The following is a 12,897-nucleotide window of genomic DNA, read 5'->3' on the forward strand; positions in this document are numbered from 1 at the left end:
AACAACGCTGTTCACCAACATGTGCAATTGCTGATTTATACTATGTTAACCCCCTTTTTGTATTTTTTATTCCTTCTTTCAACACAATTTATACCTAATCCCGATTACTATTAAGTTTTAGTCTGTGTTTTTTTCCCCCCACACCTTGTCCGAAATGCTATGAGTATTAGTGGCTTTAGGTATTGTATGTACTAGCTCTGCCTATAAATCCAACATTATGTTTGTAAATCAACTGTATGTACTTTTCCTGAATAAAATGTATTTATTATTTATTTTTTAATCAGTAAGTATTAAAAGAAGGCACCAAGCTGGGAAGGCTATGTAGCACCATTGTGTGTAACAATAAACCAAATTTTTGTTAACAAATAATGCACCTGTATGGGAAAACAAATCCTGTCAGCTGTAAAAATGTTGATGCAGTTATTTAAATGAAAAATATAATGAAAGAAATATTACTGGTTTATTTTTATCCTATCTTTTTGTACTGTACAGTATATCCAATGAAGTGAAAAATTGAGACATAATGCCCAATTTAATGAATGATTAGCATGGATTAGCAGTTCAAAAGAAATATGACTTGTATTACATATCAACATGACATCTTAATGATCCATGGTCAACATGATTTAATAAGGATAATCCAGTACTGTATTTGTAATAATACAAACTATAATTTAAAATCTTTATTACTGATTTTTGTTATTAAGAAGATTAGGTATACACAGCAATGTGCTGCTACCCTATTCTATATGGAATATTACACAGTGTAGATAAAAAACTAGCTATAAGTTTATCTAATACTCCCATCTCACAGGATGGTTAGACATACTGTACATGGAATCAATTTAGAAAATACCAGCCTCAATACAAAAAACAAATCAACTCTGACTAAACAACTCTAAGCAATTTTCACAAGAGGTAAGCACTGAATCATGGAAACATTATATTATAATTACTCTTACCAGTTTCTACAAAACTCCTCTCAAACAATGTATTTTTAAACATGTTTAGGTATACACAGCAATGTGCTGCTTCCCTATTCTGTATAAAGGACCACACAGTGTAGATAAAAAACCAGCTACAAGCTCACCCAACATCCTCACCTCACAGGATGGCCAGTCATACATGGAATTAGGAGAGAACAAAATACTTAATGCTGATCTATTAGCCTCCACTGGCAAAATCTGGGTGCAGCACAACAATATCTTCCAATATTCCTGAGTGTATGAAGTAATTACAGAGCTCAAAATACCTCATACCATTTGGTATGAAGTCACTGATAACAGGACAATCACAGATATAGTGTTGGAGAGTATGTTCTCTCAAGTAGGACTGAAAACAGATGTTTTTTTTCCACCAAGAGGGCTATAAACCCATGGAACCGCCTACCCGCTGAAGCTGTAAATGCCAAATTCCAGCTAAAAAATATCATTAAGACAATTGGCGGGCCCTTTAACAAGCCGCCGGCTTTCTGTCCTCTTCGAGGTCACTAGATAGTTAGTAGCCCTTGGGTAAATTCAGTAAATATATACAATAATTGTCAGCGCATCTTCCGAGCAACAAGGACAGCTACACAGTATCTCTTAGAATTACGTAGGTAAACAACAAATGTAACATATTTGTTTACTACAATGTCGGTGCTGGCTGTAGAAGTTGTAAAAACATTGTTTTACTTCGAAATATACTAATTTTATAAGAAAATTCGACGTAAATAGGAGGCAGTAGAGCTCCGATAAGCCAGCGCTAAATCTTCAATATGAAGAATGTTGCTGCTCTCTGATTGGCCAAACGAAACACAGTAGTGACCTCTATCGGCACGCAGGTGAACCAACAATTTTCTTCCTAAGTATACCTTATTGAATCGCACCTAAGCATCTTCTTAGGGCGCACTTAGGAACCTTCGTAGCAAACCCACTTACGAAGAAATACACAGAGCTACCTGAATTTAGGTCCTGGTCGACGACCGGGCCGCGGGGACGCTAAGCCCCGGAAGCACCTCAAGGTAAGGTCCTTTTATCCGACAATCTGCTGCAAGGTTGATGATGAATAATGAATTCTGTTAATTTGCTAGTTGTGACGTGGATTGTTATGCCCCACATGCAAGGTCTTGCATTTATCGATATTAAAACGAATTTGCCGTTCTTATGACCATTTGTGGAGTTCATGTAGATCTCTTTGTAAAGTCTCAATCTCATTTTCACTTCCCACTTTACCATAAGTCTTAGTGTCATCTGCAAATTTGATTGTGTGGTGAGTAATATTTCTGTCATTGATGTATAATGACAAAAGTACCCCACTTACCCCATTTCTCCAGTCAGATTTATTCTAATTTAGCACGACTCGGGTTTTCATTGTTTTAACCATTGTTTTATCCATTCCAGTATTCTCCCATTTATTGCAAGTGCCTGTAGTTTCCTTCCTAGTCTTTCATGTGGTACCTTGCCAAAAGTTTCAACAAAGTCCATGTGATTAGTCCATAATCATATACTAATCATTATATGATTACATGTTGTTATTATGATTTTATATTATGCAAAGATAGGGTACCTGGGTGCACCTAGGTTTTTCCTCTCTCTCAACTTTCAAATCCCCCTCTCCTTAACTCTCCACCCTCTTTTCTAATCTCCGTTCTCCCCCTTCCCTCTATTCAAACATTTTTCGCCTCCCCCTCCCCCATTTTCTTTCTCGGAAAATGTAATATTTCGAACCACTGACACTGCTAAATATATCTACGGTAAACACAGTCTCTATTTCAGATTTGACTTTATGAAAATTGCAGGGGGGGGGGGTTAAGGGGCGCTATAGATGCCGATTTGTAGCACTGGGGCCGCCCCCGTCTGGCCTGGGGGGGCGACCAGACGGAGGCGGCCCATAACCCCCCGAAAATTTTCTGGCCAGACGGAAAATGCAGCACATGTAAGGTGCTGCATTTTCCATATCAAAAATCATTTGCCAGTCTTCCGACTATTTGAGAAGTTCATGTTCATCTCTTTGTAAAGTCTGGATATAATTTTCGCTTCTTACTTTATCAGAGATCTTTATCAGATTTATCAGATTTCTGGAGATCTTAGTGTCTTGTGCAAATTTGATGGTGTGGATTGCAATATTCCCATATATGTTATTGATGTTTATGACAAAAATGGATTGGCCCCAAGATGGAAGCTTGCGGTACTCCACTCATCAAATTTCTCCAGTCAGATTCATTTCCATTTTGAACGACCATTTAACCTTTGCTTTGTCCATTCTAGTATTCTACCATTTCACAGGATGCAACTCAAACAGTTAACTAACTCCCAAGTACCTGTTTACCGTTAGGTATACAGAAGCATTAGATGAAAGGAAACATGCCGAGTCATTTCTACCCTGCACGAGATTCGAACCCAGGACTCCCGACTGAGTCGAGAAAGAACCCAACTGTACTACAGAGATCCTTTGATTACTGTTGCCCTTTTCTGATGTTGGCACAAGATCCTGAGTAATCTCATACAAGATCCCATACATGCAAGCTTCACTAAAATTGCAATTGCTTGTTGTATTAAAAGCTCCTTTGATGTACTTGTTTGTCATTAGCTAAATAATTATCTATACAGTTGTCAGTGCTATATATCCATTAACAAATCTATTAAGGGTATTGACTAATAATAATTGATCGTATATTAAAAAAAACATACAAAACATAGTACAGTTGTGGACTTTTACTTTACTTTAACTTTAATTACGTGCAATGGCAAGTTACCACGTCAAAGTGGTGACGTGCAATGTCACTACTTTGATGCTGATGGCTTAATAATTATCAGTTTGAGTTTAGCAATACAGGAACAATGTGTGCAAGCCCAGAGAGTACTTGGTCGAGTAAGGGTCCTTTTATTTATATTTATATACAAGAAGGTACATTGGGTTTTTGAGGATACATAGCATGGTAATTACATTCTTGTAAAGCCACTAGTATGCGCAGCATTTTGGGCAGGTCCTTAATCTAACAGATAATTTTAAGTAGGTAAATTCTAGAGGAATTAATAAAATGATAACAGATACATTGCAAGAAAAAAATGAGATGAGAGAGATTAGTAGGTATATTAAAGCACATCGGTAGCTCTGATTGATTGTATTGATAGCTTGATAGTAATTTAACAAAGATTAATAGGCACAAAACAGCATATTGATAGCACATATAAGAAGACAGCAATGATCATAATGGTAAAGTTGTTTGGATTAGGTACATAAAGATTGGGTAGCACTAGATACAGTGCAATTTTAAGGCACAAGGTAGGAAACTATGAAGATGAAATTAGGTAATTTTTATTATTTTTTTTTTTTTTGAATGAGGCAAAAGTTGGACAGCTTTTCAATTCATTAGGGAGTGAGTTCCATAGACCAGGTCCCTTTATTTTTGGGGATTGACTCTGGGGATATCAAAGATATATTTATTTCTGGTGTGGTGATAAAGGGTCCTATTACATGTGTCCAGGGAGAGTTTCAGAGCAGGGTTTGCATTTAAGAACAGGGTTTTGTAAATATAAGTGACACAAGAGAATGTGTGGAGTGAGTTTGTTTAGCATGTTGAGGGATTTAAACAAGGGGGCTGAGTGTTGTCTGAAAGCAGAGTTTGTTATTATTCTGACAGCAGATTTTTGCTGAGTGATGATGGATTTGAGGTGGTTTGCAGTGGTTGAACCCCCATGCACAGATACCATAATTAAGATAGATATAGATTAGTGCATAATATAGTGAGATGAGAGCAGAGTTAGGTATATAATATCTGATTTTGGAGAGTATACCAACTGTTTTAGAGACTTTCTTAGTTATGTGTTGTATGTGGGTGCTGAAGTTGAGTCTCTTGTCTAGGAATAGGCCAAGAAACTGACCCTTCTGTTGGGTAATCCTTATTGACAGGCTTCACCTGATTCCAAATTACTTTGGTTGTGAGAATCACTCCAATGCAAGAAATGGGTCCTCACCAAAATTTGTATGGCTGAAGGTTTGAAGGCGTTTGGGCTTGGGGCTGTATGTGCCGAGGGCACTTTAGTTGGGTGGCATTATATAATAAGGTTTTACACAAACACCGTCATAAAACCTAATGTTTATTTACAGAACTTACTTACTAATATATAGGTTGCTTACATTATTCTATGATTGATGTTAGAAAAGCTAATATCACATTAGAGAGACATCGGGATGCCTTAATTGACCGATCACATGGTTCACTTGTGGCCAATCCTGTATTAACACTTTCTTAGACAGTAAATGACAAACGGCTTTCCTAACACTGCTGGTTTCAAGGGAAATACAAGAGTTCCTTCTGAATACTTAGAGAGTCAATATAATGGCATGCACAATCACCACAGTAATGACCTGTCAAGCTGACAGTCAACATAACATATACATATATCTAAATGTGTTGTGTGCATAACACACATTCACTGACAGGATGAACAATCATGAGTTTAGTTAATTTATTATATGCCCCATACCCATCCTGTGGGCAGTAGTGGAAAGGGTTACAGAGGCACATAATAATAATACAGTAATAATAATAATAATAATCTAAATACAAGAAGGTACAATGTGTTGGTGAGATTACATAAGATTGGTATTTTTACATTCATGCAAAGCCACTAACACGCATAGTGTTTCGGGCAGATCCTTAATCAGTCCTTTTCGATCCAGGTCCTTATTAGGCAAGATGAAAAAAGGTACATTGTAGCATGGTTATATATATCAACAAATAAGTACAATATAAGTTGACAGCAATGATTACACTGGTAAGGATATATGTATTAAGTACTAATATTGGGGAAGTGGGTACTGTAGTACAAGATGAAGTTTGAGTTTGAAGCATGAGGTAGGAAACTATGAGGATGAAATTAGATACTCTTTGGTTTTACTTTTGAATAGGGAATAGGTTGGACAATTTTTTAATTCATCAGGGGGTGAGTTCCAAAGACTGGGTCCTTTTATTTCCATGGAGTGTTTGCACAGATTTAGTTTGACTTTTGGGATATCAAAGATATATTTATTTCTGGTGTTGTGCTCATGGGTTCTATTACACCTGCCAAGGAAACGTTTCAGATCAAGATTAGCATTTAGGAACAAGGTTTTGTACATGTAAATAGCACATGAGAATGTGTGGAGTCAGTATGTTTAGCATGTTAAGGGGCCCAGTAATCAAAAAATATTAAAATTGTGAAAACTACTAATAAATGTTTAACAAAATTCCAAACTATTGGCTTCAGCATCATGAAAGTTTCATCCCAATATTGATTTTATTGATTTTAGACATGTTTTTAAAAAAGAACAGCTCCTATTAATTGGAACTGATGGATAATGCAGTAATAAAGAGATGCACCTGTCCGACACTCAAAGAAGAAGATAGTAGTAAGAAGTGTTCACAAAGTGGATATGCAGTTGGTGCCTTTATAGCATTGCTGAGTAATACATAATAAAACAAATAATAATAAGTATGTTATTATGCTCTGTTTTGTTATATATATCATATAAATACAATGCCCAATGTTAATATCTGTTATTTTCACCAGTGTCCACAAATGTATTTTTTTTTAATTTTTTTTTGTCTTCCTTTGTGTATTATCTGATTTTGTTGCAATTTTTACATCCTGTAGAGTGCATACCCGTCCTTAACTATGTCAAGATACTAGAATTTAATTGGTCAACAAATACATCAGCCACAACTGGCAAAACTTGGTACTTGGACTTTTTTTTTTTGGGGGGGGGGGGGAGGTGATATTTCAGATTTCAAACCATTTTCTTTGTCTCTTTAGGGTTTTTTTGATAATTAGGGACCAGATTAGGGCTTTATCACTTATATAAAGTATACATACATCCCCTAAATCATTATAATTATCCCTATATCTGTTTTTCTTCATTTTTTCTTTACTTCATTTCAACACATTGATCTACAGCTCACATATTCAAGTACGAATAAAAAACCATGTTTATTAAAACATACAAGTAAATTAATGAATTAGAACTACCTTATTCATTGTCATTAACTTCAAATTCAATTATCTTTACAACTAGAGTTTCCACTTTGAGTCGGCATCAAAAATCCAGTTTGACCGATTCTCACCATTTTTACATAAAATGGGCACAGTCGTCTGTTCTACAATCCTATTTCATTGTTTTTCATAAACCTTAAATGTCGAGTTATAAATTTTTTGGTATACAATTTGGCGCATATATCAAATGCCATATTTGACTTTTTTTACAGTAAACTATACTGAATCCTATAATAATAACTAATAAGAATGAAGATTATATGCTCTTCTGAGAGCCTAATAACACTAAATGAACAATTTGTGATATTTAATATTTGATGCTCATTTAAAAATCTTAAATTTTTAATACTTCTACAAATATTTTTCATTTTTTGTTTTTCCACGTTACGTTGGCGATTATTTAGATAAAGTTGGAGCATGTGCCTAGTAGATTATGTACAAATAATTTGAAAGCGTTTGAGCAAGGTGCAAAATTTCATTTCCTGGCCCCCTTATGGGACTTAAACAATAGTGAAGCGTGTTGTCTGAAGAGTTATAGTTCCGATAGATTTTTGTAGAGTGATGATGGGCTCTAGATAATTTGCAGTGGTCGAATCCCATGCACAGATACCGTATGCAAGAGGTATAAATTACCCCAGTGCAATGCGAAGAGCAGAATGAGGGAACAATCTATGTTGGAAAATATACCAACCATTTAAGACTTTTGGCTGCGTTATGTGGGTGCTGAAGTTGAGTCGTGTCTATGTATAGGCTATGTATAACTTTTCCCCCTTATTTTTTTTGACAATGTTAACATTGTCTACCTGAAGTTGGATTTCATTTGGCAATTTACTACCAAATAAAATATAGTACATTAGGCCTTATCTATGTTCAGCGAGTTTGTTGGTAGACATCCACGAGTGGATTAATTCATTATCGACAATATTTGGCAAGTTTGGGTCAGAATAGAGGAAAGGTAGTATTGTCAGCAAATAGTATAGGTTTAAGAATGTTACAAACATTTAGCAAATCATTGATATAAGAAATAAAGGGCCCCAAGATGCTGCCCTGTGGCATTCCTACTGTCAATGGTAGATAGGGGGGGGGGTCAAGTTATTGATGGCTACATAATGGTGCATCACCAAGAAAGGAACTAATAATCCAGAGCTAGGCCTCTGATACCATGGTAAAGTTTAAGAGGTAGTTATGATTTACGATATCAAAGGCTTTTCACAGGTCAATAAAGAGGCCAATTGGGAACTTTATTCTGACAAGGGCTTTATGGATTATATTGAGCAGCCTAATAATGGCATTGGCATCCATTCCCAAAAGAGTACCAAACTGGTAGGGATTTAATAATGTCAAGTTTTTCAAAGTAGAAATAGAGCAGTCAGTAAGCGATTTTTCAAATATTTTTGAAAATTAGTATAAAAAAGAAGGCACCAAACCAGGAAGGTTATGTAGCACCATCAAATGAAAATTTTTGAAAGCATCAGTAGATTTGATATTGGTCTGTAATTTAGGTCAGCTGTCTTGCCCCTTTTGAAATGGCCTCACTCTTGCTTTGAGGATATCAGTAAAAATAAGACAGATTTGTTGAATAGCAGCGCTATGGGTAGAGCAGGGGGAGGGGCCCCCCCCCCCCCAACACTCATACCAAAGACTATTTCACTAATATGTTCCCAGCTGTGGTTTGAATTAGCGATTGCGATCGATTGTGATTGAAATGATTGAATTACGAATGTCTGTCGGGCTGACTGGCAAGATGAGTAGTGATAGGATAGCTGCTGATGCGACTTTGTGACATCTGTCTGGGTCTTTAGTAATTTTCTGGCAAGGTCGACACCAATTTACAGAAAGCAGATATTGAATTCGGTTGAAAGTGTGTAACCATCTTTGGAGATTTTTATCCATTTGTAATAATTATTATCCAGGTATCCAAGGATAGATCACCTTCCGTGTTCACCTGACCCAATACAAGATTTCGGACTTGGGCAAAAATTTTGTCGAATTAATTCAGTCAAAATCTACACGTGTGCTGGGACTTCCAGGCTATGCACTAGGAGTAAGCACAGTCAGAACCTAAAGAAAAGCATTCTCTGCCACATGTGGGATAGTACAAGATGGAGCGAAGAATGGCATTGAGCAGGGCAAGTTTATAGCAGTAAAAGGACAAATTTAACATGAAAGCAAGAGAGACAAAGGTAGTAGCAAGTTTCCAGTAAGGTCTTAAAATGAAACTTGCCCCATTTTTTTCCTGATAAGGCAATTCTTGAAGTTTTAGAGGTAAAGGTCACCCTTTCCCCACCAACCCAGGTATATTAAAGTGCAGAAAGATCACCTTTTAGTATGGCAAGTGAATGTAAGTCAGTCTACCAGAATTTAACAACAAAAAATTGTGCACTTTGTGGATGCATTTGGTCCAAGGAGAATATGGAGGAATTTACAAGGACATGCCAGAAGAGTAGTCTTCTGGCCTATATGCAAGGAGAATTGGCCAATTCTGGGTGGATGATTGATGTACACACTTTAAATTCTGTATCCACTCTGCAATTGTTAATATTGGGCAGCAAGGAGAAGGGTGTACAGCAGCTGTGGCCACAAAATTACCAAGATGTAGATGGCAGAATTTAAGAAAGAAAAAATTGCCTAGAGGGTCTTCCTAGTTTGGTAAGGAGGGAGAGATGGTGGCAGGGACAGGACAATGCATGGGACATGTAATGAGGAAGCGAGAGATTTTTAGTCCAGAGAAAGAATCTCTCCAATCTGTGGCAGTCATCAAAAGATAGCACCAAGCTGGGAAGACTAGCACCATCTGTCCATTATCTTGAATAATCTAAATATTAAAGACTATACTAAAGAATAGAAGAATAAAGAATACTAAAATACTAAAGAATAAAGAAGACTATATTAAGGAATATTAAAGACTATACAAGAAAAAGAGATGTGTGCAGTTTGTTAGTTTTAACAAAGCCCACGACCTTGCCAACATTCACAGAACATGACTGGGCAGATTTCCAAACTAACTTTTTTTTAAGGGGGAGAGGGGACGTGTGAAACAGAACAAGTAAAATGGCCTTGGCTGCAAGTTTGACAACTCCAATGTGGTTGAGAATCTACCAAAATTTCATTGGGTGATGTCTGATAGAAATAAAGAAGCATTTTATTTCTGGCACATTTCAGATAATTTAATAGAGGTAGACAAGGCACAAGGGCAGAACCAGAATACAGCACACTATTACTCATGTGATCAGGATATTACACTCAATTTTTTTTTTCTTTGTAAACATTTTAATAGAATCGTTTCCCCTCAGCAAGGGCAAGTTTATAGTCAAAAGTAAAGAGTTAATTAATGAACTATGGCAACAAGCCAAGTCTAGGATGCAACTGTCAATATTCTATTGATAAATGCCCAAACAGCAAGTTGTATACTAAACCACATTAGGTTGCAGTTGTGCATCTGGGAACCAGCTATAATCTGTGCATAATGTAGAGCAACAGCATCATTTGGATTTATGGCAGATTGGTTGAACTGTAGGTGCATACATGGTGTTGTCGGTTCAGCATATTTCCAAGCATTGTCCCACACCTAGAATGAAGAGTCAACTTTGTATAAAAATGCAGGCATTAAAGTACAGGTATATTTTAAACTTCACTAAAGGGAATGGTTTATGCAAGACTTTAGGAACTTTTATGAACTCATTTCTTGATTGAGAAAAAATGCACTTGTACAGTGGTAATTTTGAAGTACACCATTTAACCTTACCAGGTACTGGGTGTGTCAGTGTTTAAGGAGAAGGCTGGAAAAAAAGTTGCATAGTTAAGCGTAAACAACTTTAATAATTAAGCCAGTCTGGCAAGTCATATGGAAGGGATACCACCTTTACTGGGTATCAATAGACATGTACACAGGAGGCAGAGTCTTATAGCAGGTACTATTAAGAAAATAGCATCAAAATATTTTAACAATTAAAGTTGCCAAACTGAAATTTGGAAACAATCAAGCCACATCAATCTTTGTGATATTTGTAGATGTTCAGTAACCCCTTTCCCATCTTGGTAGGAAAAATATTAAGAGGGCAGTCTACTCTCTAGGCCTATGAATTTAAACCAACATTGAATAGCCAATTTTAGGGCATTTGGAAAATATAAAATTGGCAAGTCACATGGACAATAATACACTGAACTTTGAATCAAGAAAGGTGGGGAGGGAAGAAAAAAAAAAAAAAAAAAGTTGTGTTCAACATACCTTTTCACAGAAGTTCCGGGCTGTCCTATAGATTTCTTTAAATGTTTGACAGGTAGAATTTGCGGGGCAGTAATTTGTCAAGCAGCTTCCTTTTGTTGGGCAATCACCCGTCATATTCAACCACCTGAAATTGTTGGTCCAATTGTCTGTGCAAGTGACATCGTTGGCACACGCAGTAAACCAAAGCTCACAATCAATGGCACACAGAGGGACTCCCCAGTATCTTTCCCGCCGCCACGAGCGATTTTCCTGCAGGGAAAATTTATTTAACGTTGCAAAAGGAACTAGCGAGCCAAATCTCTTACATGTCTAGACAAATTTATTTTTTGGTAAAAAAAAAAAAAAGCCACTATGCCATTTAAATGCTTAGGGGAAGTCACTTTCAGAATACCAAAATAAAAACTTTATAAAATAGCCTTTTAAGTTTTGCACAATGTTAAATTTTTAATGATTAAAAATAATTGTTTAAACATGTTTAAGTTATTAAAACAATGCAGAAACCCTAGTTAAATAAAAGTCCTTTAAAATATAGAATTTAGACGTTCTGCAATACTTACCGACACGACCCATGGGCCAACATTGGGTGAACATTCGTAAAAGCAGTGATCGAGCATGAAATGCCGTTTACATTCCGAGGACATGGACTCTACTCGAGAACAGTGGTCATAATTGAAGTTGTAAGGACTAGACTCTTGAATAAGTCTAGTAGTATTCTCTGTACAGCAGGACCTATTCTTCCACTGATGACACTAAAAAAATCAAATATAAAAAGAGGTACTTTCTGTTAAGCAATTTATCATTTAGGTAGAAAGGATATCAAGTGTGACTACTGTCAAAAGCTCTTTACAGCTAAAAGCATATTTTTGAAGGCTTCAGATTTTTTTTTTAATCTACTGTAGTGACAATATTGTACATTAAAAAGCAAGACGTTAAAAGAAATTATCCATACCGTAGTAAACAGACTGCCTTCTGGTCCTGGTGCACTTTAGTGATGTTTAGAATCTATACAAGTGTTTATTAGAGTATCCACATCTCTCGACTTCTGAGCCATGGTCATGGTCACGACCAACGTTAAGCAGAACATTCTAGGACAAAGATAAAAAACTAGGTAAAAGTCATCTATTGAAGTTTCTGGACTAGCTTGTCAAGGACAAACTAGTATGTCTATAGACCTTACACAGTATACAAAATCAACCAAAATAAACTTTAGTATAGCAAATGACTAAGTACAGTACATGTCTCGCACTCTCCAGAGCACATTATTAAGGTTCGAGCACATGCCAAGGACTTTACTTTCAAGTAGACGACTTACCAGATTTAAGTAAATTCAAGTTGTCCTAACTAGTGTATATTCAAGACCTTTGTTTACACACTAAGTGCAAAAGTTCAATTAGTTTTAAGTTTTTTTTAACCTAGTAATAGTTATGGACTTCTAGGTAGTATAGCAAACTTTTACACTTTCAGGTTATAAAAAGGTAATTTTGCTTTCAAATTAAAGTAAACAAAATGTTATTTTCAACAGCAACAATCTAGGGTTTATACTTTACCATAGGACCATTTGTTAGTCAAAGTTACGAAATTCACATCAATTTTGAGACATTAAAAGATTTTTTGGTAGAGAAATAGTTTAATCAATAGTTCACAGCATCAATA

General features: G+C 36.1%; 1 pseudogene; it reads right to left on the bottom strand.

Moving 5' to 3' along the window:
- Window positions 1-5,068: 5,068 nt before the first annotated feature.
- On the bottom strand, window positions 5,069-12,316 carry LOC123762569 (folate receptor beta-like; annotated as a pseudogene).
- Window positions 12,317-12,897: the final 581 nt, after the last annotated feature.

Source organism: Procambarus clarkii, chromosome 39 (genome assembly GCF_040958095.1).
Source record: "Procambarus clarkii isolate CNS0578487 chromosome 39, FALCON_Pclarkii_2.0, whole genome shotgun sequence".
Lineage (NCBI taxonomy): Eukaryota > Metazoa > Arthropoda > Malacostraca > Decapoda > Cambaridae > Procambarus > Procambarus clarkii.